Source organism: Anastrepha ludens, chromosome 5 (assembly GCF_028408465.1).
Source record: "Anastrepha ludens isolate Willacy chromosome 5, idAnaLude1.1, whole genome shotgun sequence".
NCBI lineage: Eukaryota > Metazoa > Arthropoda > Insecta > Diptera > Tephritidae > Anastrepha > Anastrepha ludens.
Genome location: NC_071501.1, coordinates 16,559,769 through 16,573,885, shown reverse-complemented (window position 1 = coordinate 16,573,885; position 14,117 = coordinate 16,559,769). Strand labels below are relative to the sequence as shown.

The 14,117-nt window shown below is 38.6% G+C and overlaps 1 protein-coding gene across 1 annotated transcript in view; it reads right to left on the bottom strand.

Annotated features, from left to right (window-relative positions):
- The window catches only part of LOC128863611 (gamma-aminobutyric acid type B receptor subunit 1), a 290,985-nt gene that overhangs the window by 62,163 nt on the left and 214,705 nt on the right, over positions 1 to 14,117 (bottom strand). The gene's annotated exons all lie outside the window — the stretch shown is intronic.

The window sequence follows — 14,117 nt, the reverse complement described above, 5'->3', positions numbered from 1 at the left end:
TGCTTGGAACACGCTGGGCATAGTCAGAAAGTCGAATTGATATGGATAATTTGAGCGGCTCCGAATAGAGACCAGCTTCCACACCACAGCGCATCTTTAAATTGAAATTTGACCAAAAGATTTGGTCGCCCCTAAAATACTCAGGCTAAAAAGCCCATTGTATTTAGAGCTCTGGAAAGAGGGTAGATAGTCAAGGAGGAAAGGAGAGAAGTATCAGAGAAAGAGATAGGAAAGAATAGAGACAGAGACAAAGGTAGTTGTGAGTCCTATGAGAACTTTCCAGATACTTTGGTAAATCTATAAATATCCTCCAATTTTAGAGAACGAATATTACTCGTTTTCACGGCATCGGAACCCAAAATGCGTAGCCTTGTTCTAGCACAGATGGGACCCTCACAGAGAAAGTGCTCAATGCTATCCGCCTCCTCCACGCAAGGCAAGGCACATCGGGTCCTCAGTAATTCCAATGGTGGTCATATGCTGACCCCATGGGTTGTGTCCTGTAATAATAACGACCATCAACGGTGCATCTTAGAACCGTCAATGTAGATTTCAATGTTAAATCAATCACCTTCCCTTTCCTTCATTTGGATCTCGGTCGAAATAGAAAATGGAAATTTTAGTATAATAAAGTATGACTTTGAAGTAACAAAAAATTGCACAGTTTTTTTTTTTTGGGCAATTGGTTTTGTGTACGATGTAGCGAATTTTCTTCCATATAAAGCAGCTGCTCGGAAGTTTTTATTTACACCTATATAGCCCTCTTAATAATATTAGGGAGCAAAGGATCGAAGGAAGATTTTTCCAATCCGTTCTGCCATTAGCAAATCATTTAGCTTCGTTCATACAGAGTTCAAGTTTCTGCAGCACGGATTCGAGATGCCGTCTCCAAGTTATGCGTTGGTCATCCGCTGCTCTTGCTACCTTGTGAATTCCACGTGATGGCTCGTCCGACAATTTCATCGACTGATTTGCGAACTATACTCGTATGTTCAATCTAATTCGTCTATGGGCCAAAAATTGTGGTCTGTTATTGTTTTAGGACAGGCGTAGCGGCAGGTTAATCACCTACCCTGTCAGAAATCAAAAACAGATTAACGAAACCAACGCAAGACTGAGTCTTATCGAAGCCCTATGCTCCCGAGAGGAGTGAACAAGGAAAAAAAATTGTTTAGGACAGATGATTTCGCGGAGATTTTTGTTGCCAAAGCCGGCATTTTCTGCATTCCCTACGGCGCCACATTTCAGGTTTCACAACCTTAAACTTCACATTAAAATTAAAAAAATCTTAGTTTCGTGCACTGGGAAATGAAGCGGGAGTTCCACACCAAAGGCTTGCCTTCCCTTTCCAAGTCGGTTATGAACATCTGCGCCATTTTTGTCAAAGATGCAATCCAAATAACAAACGCTGTCTACGTCTTCCAGCAATTTGTTGTAGTTAGTAAAGTTTTGGCTGCATTCCCTGTTAACTCGGAAGGTTTTAATTTTATCACAGTTTTTTCTAAGCCCAATTTTTGGTTGCATATTCAGCAAGCACATCAATTTTGCTTTTCATATTAGCAAAAGAGTTGCATGGCAGGCAAATATCATCAGCGTAGTCTAATTCTTTGAATCCTTTCGTTAGGCCCCACCAGATGCCTCTTTTCTCCTTAGTTCAGTTTTCAGCAAAACGCTATCTGAGACGGTGTTGAAAAGTGGTGGACATAGGATGCAACCTTGCCTTATCGGCAATTTAAAAATTAATTTTTTACCAAGTTGGTTTTCGTGGAAAAAGCGGCAGTTTGTCCGTGTCGAAAGTATTTTGTGATATTAATTTTGCTGGAATTATCTTGCACGCCAGTGCTTTCCGGATGGCGTCCTGCTCAAGAGTATTCGGAATCTGTAAATATCATAAAGAGCGAAGCCCTCCATTCTACAGATTATTCCACAATGATGCGCAACCTATTGGTCTACGTATGTAGTTTACGCATGATTTTCGTGGTCGAAGCCCGGCTTGCTCCCATAAGTCTTTTACACAGAAAAAAAGCTCAGCATCCTATGGTAGGTAGGTAAAATGGCAAGAGTGCCACAGGCATACTTCAAGTAGCACTTACGTGCCGTTTTGATACCATAATGTGGACCATTACCTGTACAAAGAAAAGTTATGGGAATAGAAAACCTTCTACAGCCATCCAGTACTGTTGATGTAGTGGAGGAGAGAAAAGGGATCTCGGCTGGAGAATTTCCTCAAGCCATCCCCAAAGGGCACGCTAAGGAATCCCAAGCGAATAGCCGCCAGAGCCAGACATTTGCAGAGAAAATGTTCCACAGTCTCTTTCTCAGTAGGATCCCCACAGCTTCTGCAATATGGGTTGTACGGAATTCTAAGCTTCTCCGCATGAGTACCGATCACCCAGTGACCAGTGAACACCGCATTGAGTTTGGAAATTAAATGGCAGGCGATTCTCATCACCTTAAGCGTTCAACTGTTATTCCGAGATCAACACCAGCTGATGAAATTAATGCATGTTTGAAAAGTTCATTTTTGTGGGCACACGTACAAAGGCTTTCGTTGACGACCAACATGCGTGTGCGTCTTCAAAATGATTCATCAGCACGTGAGTTTTCAAAGCAATTGCTGAAGATTGGCGATGGAAAAATTGCAAGTGATCAAAATGGGTTTATCATGTTACCGAATAATTTTTGCATAATTGTATCATCAAAACAAGAACTCATTGATCGCGTTTTCCCAAATATTGTTCAAAATTATAATAACCATGATTGGTTACGAGAACGTGCAATTTTAGCACCAAAAAATATCAATGTCAACGAAATCAATTTCCACATACAGGAAAAATTGCCAGGAGATTCGGTAACATATAAATCCATTGATACTGCTATGAATAATGAAGGCGCAGTCAATTATCCGGTCGAATTTTTAAATTCTTTGGAACCACCAGGCATGCCACCGCATAATTTGAATTTGAAAGTTGGTTCATCGATTATACTTCTCCGAAATCTTAATGCACCGAAACTTTGTAATGGGACGAGACTTTCAGTGAAGAAATTGATGCCAAATTTAATTCAAGCAACAATTCTCACTGGCAAAGCAAAAGGTGAAATTGTACCAATACCACGCATCCCATTAATACCAACGGACATGCCATTCGAATTTAAACGTCTTCAATTTCCTGTTCGGCTATCTTTTGCTATGACCGTAAACAAAGCCCAAGGGCAAACGCTCCAGGTGTGTGGAGTTAATTTAGAGGAAACTTGCTTTTCCCACGGCCAACTATACGTTGCATGTTCGAGAGTTGGAGCGCCAAAAAATTTGTTTATTTATGCACCACAAAATAAAACAAAAAATGTTGTGTATACAATTGTATTAAATTAAACGTTGCTTTTCTTTATCAGAAATAAAAATAAAAATTATTTCATTTTATTTTGTACGTTATTGTGTTCACAAATCAAATCTTTTTAGCAATCAATTTTTTATCGAATTGCAAGTCATTTTGGACGAAAATATAATAAAAAATTGGATGCTCCAGAAGGAACTGGAAAAACATTTTTAACTTTATTTATTTTAGCATAATTTATTTAGCGTAAAAAATTGAAATGGATATTAAAGAATCAAAGTTTAATTACAAGTTTTTATCGGCTCTTTCACCTTACCTGTATATAGGTGACCACCACAATCAAATTTTAAAAAAGTACAGAAAAGGCTATTGTGACTAATTCAACTGTTTAAACATTTTACAAGTTCTATAAAGAAAACTTAATATGAAAAATTTTTTGCGATATAAAAAACAAAACATTTTATGTATGGTGGTGCGAAGCCCACTGGGTGATGCTAGTAAGACATATAAATTAAATTCAGAAAATTCTTAAAAATTTATTTTTAATATTTAGCTCTTAAAAAAAAAGAAAGAAAATAAATTATTCGCATCAAAAAGTTTCCAAGTACATAAAAAATAACATTCGTAGTACTAAAGCAAGGAGATCCGACCATTGAAGGAAACAAATACGGATGAACTGGCAAGAGGGGCGTCCGCCATGAATAACGCTATTTTAGAATCGGTATTCACACGATTAGGTGCAGCCAAGAATGCAACTTTACTAAAATACCTTCGAATCGCAAATTGTAGATGGAGAGCAATCGTCGCCATTGATGAACATGAAACGAGGGGACGCCATTGAGGCTCACGGCAGTCATAACTGGCTTTTGGTCTGTTAAGGAACAATCAGCCAAATGGGGATCCCTAACAACACAACCAGAGAACAAAGATACGATTTAATATTTCCTCTGTGGATGCCCCGGAGCGAGCCCCCAAGGAGAGAATGTCAATCGTTGGCAACAACCGAGTAAGGTTCTTAAACTGCACAGACTGGACATAGTCAAGCTGTAAATAACAGTTAAACATGTTGGTTGTGAGGATGTGGCGGAAGCGCTAGTTGGATTATGGATAAATCACCACTTTAACCAACTAACTAAGGAATTTAAGTATGTAAATATTAATCACCATATTAACTTCGATTTATTATCGTATTACGCCCACCTTAACTTGCTCAAGTCCCGACTTTTGTCTAAAGCTACAAAGTTCACTATGTATTGTATATACAAGACCCTTATTCGACCAATCCTAACAAATGGTTGTGAGGTATGTACTCTTAAGGTTGATGATTGTGCTCAGATTGCTCGCATGGAAAGAAAAATTTTAAGAAAGATCTTTGGCCCAATAAGAATGAATGATGGTACCTATAGAATCGGATTGAACGATCTAACTTAGAAAAAGACAGCTGTGCGTTTTGTGAAAGCGCAGCGCATAAGATGGCAAGGTCATGTGATCCGTATGCCTGTTGACTGTACCGTGAAGAAAGCCTTCACAGGAAAGCTAATGGGCGTGAAGAGCAAAGGCAGACCGCAGAACCATTGGATAGACGCAGTGGAACACGATGTTAAGCAGCTGGGAATACGTAACTACGAAGCAACAGCTCAAGATAGACCGCTTTGGAGGAGCATTTTGAAGGAAGCTTTGACGTACCCCGCGTTGCAAGGCTATGAAAGAAGAAGAGTAACTTCGATTTCTTAAAGATAGCTTCTTTTAAAATTCGTGGAAGTGCGACTTTTTTCCTACAACTCAAAGCGAATCTGCTAAGCACGATGTCGAAAAAAATTTACCCACCCTAATGCACATACACACATACATACCATGCATGATCTTTTAAAGTTTAAAGCGCATACTCAAGTGTACATATTTGCAAAAGGATATCAACCTCAATGCATGTTTCAAACCAACTTACGGATGAGTATTGTTATTTATTGGATGTTTCATACGCAAATACATGCATACAGGCATACATTCATAAATGAATACATACATACGTACATAAATACATAAATGCAAGCATACACTCGCACACACACATACAATATTTGCCTTCGCATTGCTCGTTTTTCCATCCTGCCAGCCGCACATCCACAAGCAAGTAGGTCTGCTTGTATGTGTACTGAATATGCGAGTGTGTGTGAAAGCAACGTTGACAAAGGCTATGACAGTTTTAACACTACAAACAAAATGATTGATTACGAAATTAAATTGCAAGGAAAATATGCGCGAGCACAAGCAATCACACTGAAAAGAAATTAAAATGTGAAAAAAAAAACAATTGCAATTGATTAGTATGGTAAGGGTGCTGTGTCATTCGTTTTGCTACAAAATGCTACAAAAGCAAAATAAAAAAAATTAAAAAAATAGAAAAAATTAAAAAAACGAAACATGTAAGCTATTGTATTAGGATGGCTGACGATGGTGACAAGCGGATTGGTTAGAGAGCCAGGGCCGGCTCAAGACAAACGCGGAAATGTATAAGCTGGAGGTTCTTCAATTTATTAGGTAGGACAAATTACCTTACAGCCTAGACAAAAATACAGCAACTAAAATATTAGAGATCAATAAAAATATAATATTAGCCTACTACATTTTACATTTTTGCAAAATTAGATCTATGATACATGAAGCGAAATTAAATAGGCTGGAACTGAGTAATGAATTCTAGTCTCGAAGTGCGCAGGCAAAGGGTGCAATACTTCCAAATTAAGTCTTAAAGTTTTCCAATAAAAAGGGTAAAAATTGCGAAAACTTCTTTATGGAAAATAAAAGTTTATTCGCTCAAGTAGAACTGGACAATCGACAATGCCATTAATAACACTGAAAATAGTCGAAAATTAAGGGACTGTCCTTCCCCTTTTCTAGAGACTATAAATTAATTAGCTTTAGCCAATAATAGTTGACAAGCTGATTTTAATTTTCATCTCTTACTGACAAGAAAATTGTAGTCGTTGGTATAAAATAAATAAATTCTTTTCTACAATTTTCACATATCATTCCCGAAGAAAAGTATTTTCATATACTACTTATATACCTCTCTCCGAAAATTTCTCGAATCTAATATAACACATACTTTTTACTCCCACAAACAAAGCCCCATCAACTCCAACTCCAGCCCTGTATGGAGTAGTGTCACATGTGTTTATATCGGCATGCATATTGGTACCCAACGTTGGATTCAAGTTTGATTGGTGTGTGCTCGCTGTGTGACATGGCGTATGAGTGACATATGAATGTTTTCATTTCGTATGATAATATGCGAAATTACGGCAGCGGGCAGACAAACAAATATTGTTTGACAGCCGGATAATGAAGTGGTTTCCATGGGATGATTAAAACGGAGGAATATATAAATAAATTAGTTTTGAAATTTATGTATTGAAAATTCTAGAAATAAATTTAGAGGCAAGCCAAAAATTGGAAAATTCTTCTAAAAATATAATTTTCGCAGCTTAAGCAGCTGTCGTGATTAAAATGAGCTCTGTTCCGTTTACTACGAAGGACGTTTTTTCCGTTGTTAGTTTTGCCTTCTGGATCAGTTTTTGATAATTTTCATTGGTTCCTGCTGCATGTATTGAATTTTGAGTTTTGTGGGTCTGATTAAACGTTGGATTTGTTGCAAGATTGAATACGCCAATAAATATATAAAATATTGGTAGGCTGAAATATACATATGGCCACTTGGTTGCCTGAATGTTTCAGTGCACTCGGCGTCGTAGAACGTAAGTTACTTGTGTCCGAAACGTCTGACATTTAACACTTGGCATTTGACATTTGACATCTGCCGCTTGAGATTTTTGCATTCGGAAATTGGCAGTTGACATTCTGATTCGACATTTGTCATCTGGCGCTTGATATTTGATTTTGACATTTGACAACTGACGTCTGACATTTATTATTTGATACTTGATATTTGAAGTTTGGTCTTTGACATTTTTGTATTTGGTAATTGGCTGATGACATTGATAATTAACCCGTGACATTTAACATTTGACATTTGATGTTTAACATTTTTGCATTTGAAAATTGGCAGTTGACATTCGGATTTGACATCTGGCGCTTGACATTTCATTTTGACATTTGATAACTGACGTCTGATATTTAACATTTGACATTTGATATTTGATATTTGATATTTGATATTTGATATTTGATATTTGATATTTGATATTTGATATTTGATATTTGATATTTGATATTTGATATTTGATATTTGATATTTGGTATTTGATATTTGATATTTGATATTTGGTATTTGATTTTGGTATTTGATATTTGATATTTGTGCATTTGGCAATTGGCCATTGACATTCGTCCAAGCAGATGTCTATTCAGAACTGAAAGATATTAATGCAGGTGTCCTGCAAGGCAGTGTACTCGGGCCAGTTTTGTATCTCTTGTATACTAACGAGATAACCATGTCACACGTAATCAAAGAATGGCCAGTCTTTGTATCTGCGGGGCCCTCAGAACCACACCCACAGATGCACTAAATATTATGCTTAACATTTTACCAATAGAGCAATACGGTAAGCAAACAGCTGCCAAAGCAACTCTCAGACTAAGAGAAATCGGCCTACTCAGAACGAACCAAAGAGGACACTCCTCAATTTTAGAACAATTCCCCTGCATTCCCAGCACAACGGATTTCTGTAGGACCAAGGACATCAATTTTAATAAATCCTTTGTCACAGTATTTCCTTCCAAAGAGGAATGGAATAACGGGCTCATTGTTAAGATAAATGACTTTAACATCTAGACAGATGGCTCAAAACTGGACAACAAAGTAAGTGGAGGGGTCTACTCCGACAAGCTCGGAGTATGCCAATCATTTCGCTTACCTGATCGTTGCAGTGTATTTCAGGCGGAAGTCACTGCCATAAAAGAGGGACTTAAAGAAATAAAAACGAGAGTATTATCCACAAATTAAGTCTTCATTTACTCGGACAGTCAAGCAGCAATAAAAGCGCTGGAATCAAAAACACACTCGTCAAAAACAGTTCTAGAATGTTTTAAACTATTAGATGACGTATCTAAGTGCTACAAGGTGCACCTTATCTGGGTACCAGGCCATAGGAACATTGCAGGAAACTGTAAGTCGGATGAACTTGCAAGAACCGGTACAACGCTCGATCTCGAACCGGATAAGGCGCTGATACCCATGCCCATAGCCACTTGTAAATTACTTATAGACAGGGAAACCATCAAAAAGGTAAATACAATCTGGCAAAACCTCACAACATGCGAACTAAGCAGACAGATATGGCCGAACTGGAACAGCGGTCGATCGAAGATCTTGCTAAGATTCAACAGAGAATCTATAAGAAAAATGATAGGTGTATTAACTGGTCATTGTTTAATAGGCAGCCACGCTAGAAGGTTAGGACTCCCGTACTTCGATTTCTGTAGAAGCTGTCTTAATACAGAAGAAGAGGAAACAGTCAGACACCTTTTATGTGAGTGTGGAAGTCTAGCTATGAGAAGGCTGCGCACTCTTGATACAGCATTTCTATCCGATGTAGCGGATATAGCTCTGCTCGTTTATTAAAGCAACCGGATGGGTTGAAAAGGAACCCATAGTGTAAGGATAAGCTCCAGTGGTATCACAATGGACCTGCGAAAGGTCTAAGTGTGTCTTATGACCACCCTACCTACCTACCTACCTACGAGATACCCACATGCAGCAATACAACAACTGCAACATTTTCCGATGATACTGCAGTTTTAGCAACTGATGGAAAACACTTAGAAGCAATTCAGAAGTTACAAGCATCAATAAATGCAATTCAAAATTGGACCCAAAAATGGCATGCCAAGTTAAACGAAACCAAGTCTGTGCATGTTGACTTCACTAATAGAAATATAAATTATAAACCAATATTTATGAATAATATGGCAATACCGCATGCAAATATCTAGGAATGACCTTAGATGCTAAGCTGAGATGGAAAGCACATGTCAAGCAAAAATACGAGGAGTTAATTCTTAAATACAAGAAAATGTATTGGCTGTTAGGCCGACATTCTTAACTCTCTATTTATAACAAAATACTTTTATACAACAAAATACTGAAACCAGTGTGGTCATATGGCATGCAGCTATGGGGCTGCTCCAGTGAAAGCAACAAAAACATCATTCAACGATTCCAAAATAAAGTATTCCGCGACATCGTTAGAGCGCCGTGGTACATTCGTAATTGCAATCTACATAAGGATCTTAATATAGACACCATTGCGGATATCATAAAACAATTCGCAAGTAAACATAAAGAGAGACTTCAGCAGCACATCAATGATGAAGCAGCCAAACTTCTTGTAACTGATGACCTCACGAGAAGATTAAAAAGGACGAAACCGCATGATTTCTTTTCATAAAACTTTGTCTTTACTTGAGATGTTTTAATTTAAGTAAATATATGTAAAATGAATTGCTTATTAGTTTTGTTAACTAGATTGCAATAGTAATAAAATAAAAAAAAATAAAAAAATCGGTATTTGGCATTTGACATTTGACCTTTGACATTTGAAATTTGACACTTCGCAATGATTTCTAACATTTTCTATTCAACACCTGGAATTTAACATAAATATCCGTCAAAAAATTTAATATTTAAAACTAACCTCTCCTTTATAAAAAAACCAATGGTTATTGAAATATCCAGTGATATCATTTATACACCAGTTACAATGCACAATTGCCATTCTTCATACTCCATTAAAACGATGCAAGTTAATATCGTATCAGCGTTGCACGTAGATATGTGCGCTTCTGTAACATTTTCAATTTACACTCAAGTCGTTTTGCACCCTCTTTCCCGTACATTTTAATTAATTAATTTACTTATCATCACCTGCCAGGCAATAAGCGCTTTGAGATATTTAAATTAAATTTTCGAGCGGTTGAATTGAGGTTTTTCTCCTTTTATGTCAAGTGAGTCAATGAAAATATCGAAGTTGCGAAAATGTGTTTTGTTTTAATTTGGGTTCTAAAACCAAGGAGGCTAGTGAGTGCATTTAAGAATTCGAATCCAGGGGTTCACTTTTCAGGCATTTGATATTCAGAAATATTTGCTTAATATAAAACTGGTAAGCTCCTATAAAACAATTACCAAAATTATGCTACAAATTCTATACAATCAGCAATCGGTCCGGAGCTGCGTAGGTAAAGACGGCCCTCTCTCTACATATTTTTAGTGAAATGCGACTTCAGAACGTAAAAGTGACTCGTAATGAGCTATAGTTATGACTTCGTCTTTGGCCAGAAATCTAGCAAATAGTAGTCAGGTAGGTGGGTAGGCAAGATGGCAAGAGTACCCCAGATACACTTACGTGCCGTTTTGATACCATAGTGCGGACCACTACCTGTGAACAGATTTATGGAAGATAAAAACCGTCTACAGCCATCCAGTGCTGTTGATGTAGTGGAGGAGATCAAAAGGGATCTAGGCTGGAGAATTTCTGCAAGCCATCCCCAAAGCGCACGCTAAGGAATCTCAAGCGCCTAGCCGCCAGAGCCGGACATTTGCAGAGAAAGAGTTCCACAGTCTCTTTCTCTGCAGGATCCCCACAGCTCCTGCAATAGGGATTGTACGGAATTCCAAGTTTCTCCGCATGAGTACCGATCACCCAGTGACCAGTGAACACCGCATTGAGTTTGGAAATTGAATGGCGGGGGATTCCCATCACCTTAAGCGTTCTGTTTCTATCGTATTGGGGCTATAGTGTTTTCGAAATAGCACACGATGAGACAGACCACCATCTGTCTTGCGCTTTTTTTAGAAAGAAATTGTGTAGTTTCCCTTTAACAACGGACAAAGGGACACCGATGTCTGAGAGGAGGACAGCTGAAACTGGCTCTGTTGACCCCTTTCTGCCAAGCTCATCGGCAATTTAATTTCCCTCTATATTCCTGTGCCCAGGAACCCAGATAAGGGAGATGTTTCCTGCACGTTCGAGACGTTTGAGTTCCTCCTTACAAGAGTTCACCAGAAGAGAGCTGCAATATGGCGACGACAGTGCCTTGATCGCAGCTTGACTATCGGAAAAAATATTAATGTCTCCCTCCCAACAACGATCCTAAAGCATTTTGCACGTCTGCAGGCTCGCGAAGACCTCTGCTTGAAAAACGCTGGTTATTTCCGGAAGTTTAAAGGAGACCGAAATGCTGGCTGATTTAGAGAAAACCCTCGCTCCCACTCCAGACTCCATCTTGGATCCGTCAGTGACAACAGAGGTATATATGTCCGTGCCGACTCTCCCCTCTTTCCAATCTTGCCTGCTCGGAAAGAAAGCCCTAGCATAACCCTCAAAACACAGTTTGCGGATGGAAAGATCAGTGCGAAGAATAGAGAAGGAAGGGAAGATCTGTTTCCAGATGCTACTATGCCCTTCAGGAAATTGTCTTCAGAGGCCAATTTCCTCCAACCTAATAGCGCTCTAAGCAGCAATGGATTCAACCTGCAGGTCTACAGGAAGTAAGTGCAGAATAACGTTGAGCGCAGCAGTGGGACATGTTCTACAGGCACCAGTGATGCCCACACATGCAGTTCTCTGCACTCTCTCTAATTTGGTGGTGTTGTAGCCCTTCTGAAGAGCTACCCACTGAACTAGGCAACCATATGACACGTGGCTTGAAACCCCATTTTTTGCCGAACATAGATTTATAGGCATATTGGCCTTCTTTACTCGATTTTCTATGTGTCGCTTCCAGTGGAGCTTGGGATCAAGTATTATACCAAGAAACTTGACTTCCGATGAGAGAGTAAGACATTGGTTGTTTAGTCTTGGAAGCTTAAAAGGTGGACGCTTGTATTTTCTGGTGAATAGCATCAACTCCGTTTTGTCAGAGTTGACTCTGAGACCGCAAATGGCAGCCCAAGTAGTCGGGTAGAAAGCAGAAAATTTCCGAGAAGGAACCGCAATATTTAAAGGTGACGAAAGATATGACAATTTTTTAGTAGATTAGATTGATTCCTGAGAAATTTCTTCTCTTCAAAAAGGCATCGCTATACAAGCAGGATAGGGGGTAAGTTGAAGTAAAAGATGTCGGCGTTTTATATTGGCGGGACGCTAAAAAGAAGGCCTTACCGGGTTGTGACACTTACTAATTTTTTATTATCTACTTAAGAGCAGTTTTAATAAAAAAAACACAAATTTTTATCAAAAAAAAAAGATTTTAGAATTTTGTTTTTGCTTGTGTTTTCCTCATAAAATATTTACACTTTGCAACAAAAATTTATCAAAAATCACGGCGATTTTAGGCCGCTTCTAATCTGCTCTTTGTCATGCAAAATTTCAGTGGGCTATAAAATTGCTTCCCTTAGAACAAAGTTTTTAAAGTCCCCAAAAAAAAAAATAAATAAATAAATAAAGAAAAGAGGCAGTTGTTCTAATAGATTTCTAATAAACTACAGCTGTTTGAGCACTTATTAATTGAGTCGTGGCCTAAGCGCTCAGCTTTTTTATATGTAACTCACCAACTTCAGCTTTGATTATAAAATTCATTCCACTTTTCTTCGTTATTCCCTGCCAAGCGCTCATTTCGCCCTACTTGTCTGTGAACTTAATCAACTGGGGAAAATCAGCTGTCTTATAGAAAAGTTGATTAAAGTGGGCAAATAGCAAATTGATGCAGTGCTGTTGGGAGTAAACGCAAAGTGCGGTAAATAAGTGATTAAAAGTTGAGAGCAGCAACCGGCTTAAGAATCTTTTAAACGGCAGCGCACCAGCAACAGGTGCAATAACAATGAAAGCAATCAACCGCCTGTCGGCATAAATCTGTGTGAAAATTAAATGAACTGCAGTGCTTTGTATTTGCCTACTTTTCTGCATCATTCTTCAATTTGCTATTGTTCCTTTTCCAGACTTTGCAGACAGAAATTCTCGGCATACGAGAGCGAGCAGGGAATTTGCAATGGCATCTCACTGTTTCGCTTACTTTGCAATTTTCATTTTTTCATTTTTTCTGTTTTTTCTGCTTTTTTCAATTTAGCTTCTGCTTCGTTTTTCAGCTTTGCTCCATTACTATTGCTTTCATGTATTTTTCTCTGTTATCGCCATTGTTTTTGCCAACATGGCAAATTCATTGCAGTGCAAATTGAGTGCGAAGAGATATGAAATTATGTTGTTGCGTGCGAGCAGGTAAAGGCGGCATTTTGCATTTACTTAGGTGGGTGTGGCGGTGATGATATGCGCCAGGCAAATGGTAGACATCAGCAGCAGCGTTGTTTTTCCGAACCTTTTCAGCATGGAGGCGCTTACAATCAGCTACCTTTCTATGCCTGCTTTGTATATTTTTTTCCTTTTCGATGTTCACGAACTATTCACTGCCAACTGCCTTCTGCTCTTCCACTGCTTAGTTGTCTATTCTCCTCCCATTTGGCAGACACCGTTTTTGTATTGTTTTGCGCCTTTTGTTTGCTTGTCTTCTTTCCACACACACACAGTCATACACACTCATACACACTGATACATACATAACTACATTGTTTCATTGCAACCGGAATTTTCTTCCGCTCAAATGAACCAAACGCCGCAGCTGACTACAGAACTACAAGCAAGTTTAGCAGGCTACCAGGATGCTGGGTTCGCTGGCATTGCATGTGCGTTTACTACGTTGGCATTAGCGTAGATTAGATGCTCAAGCGCACGCTCACACGCACGTGCATATGTATACACTTTGAATAGCTGTAATTTGTCGAGCTTTGCGGGTTTCATAAATAAGCGCGTGGGCATGAATTTCTGCATTGGA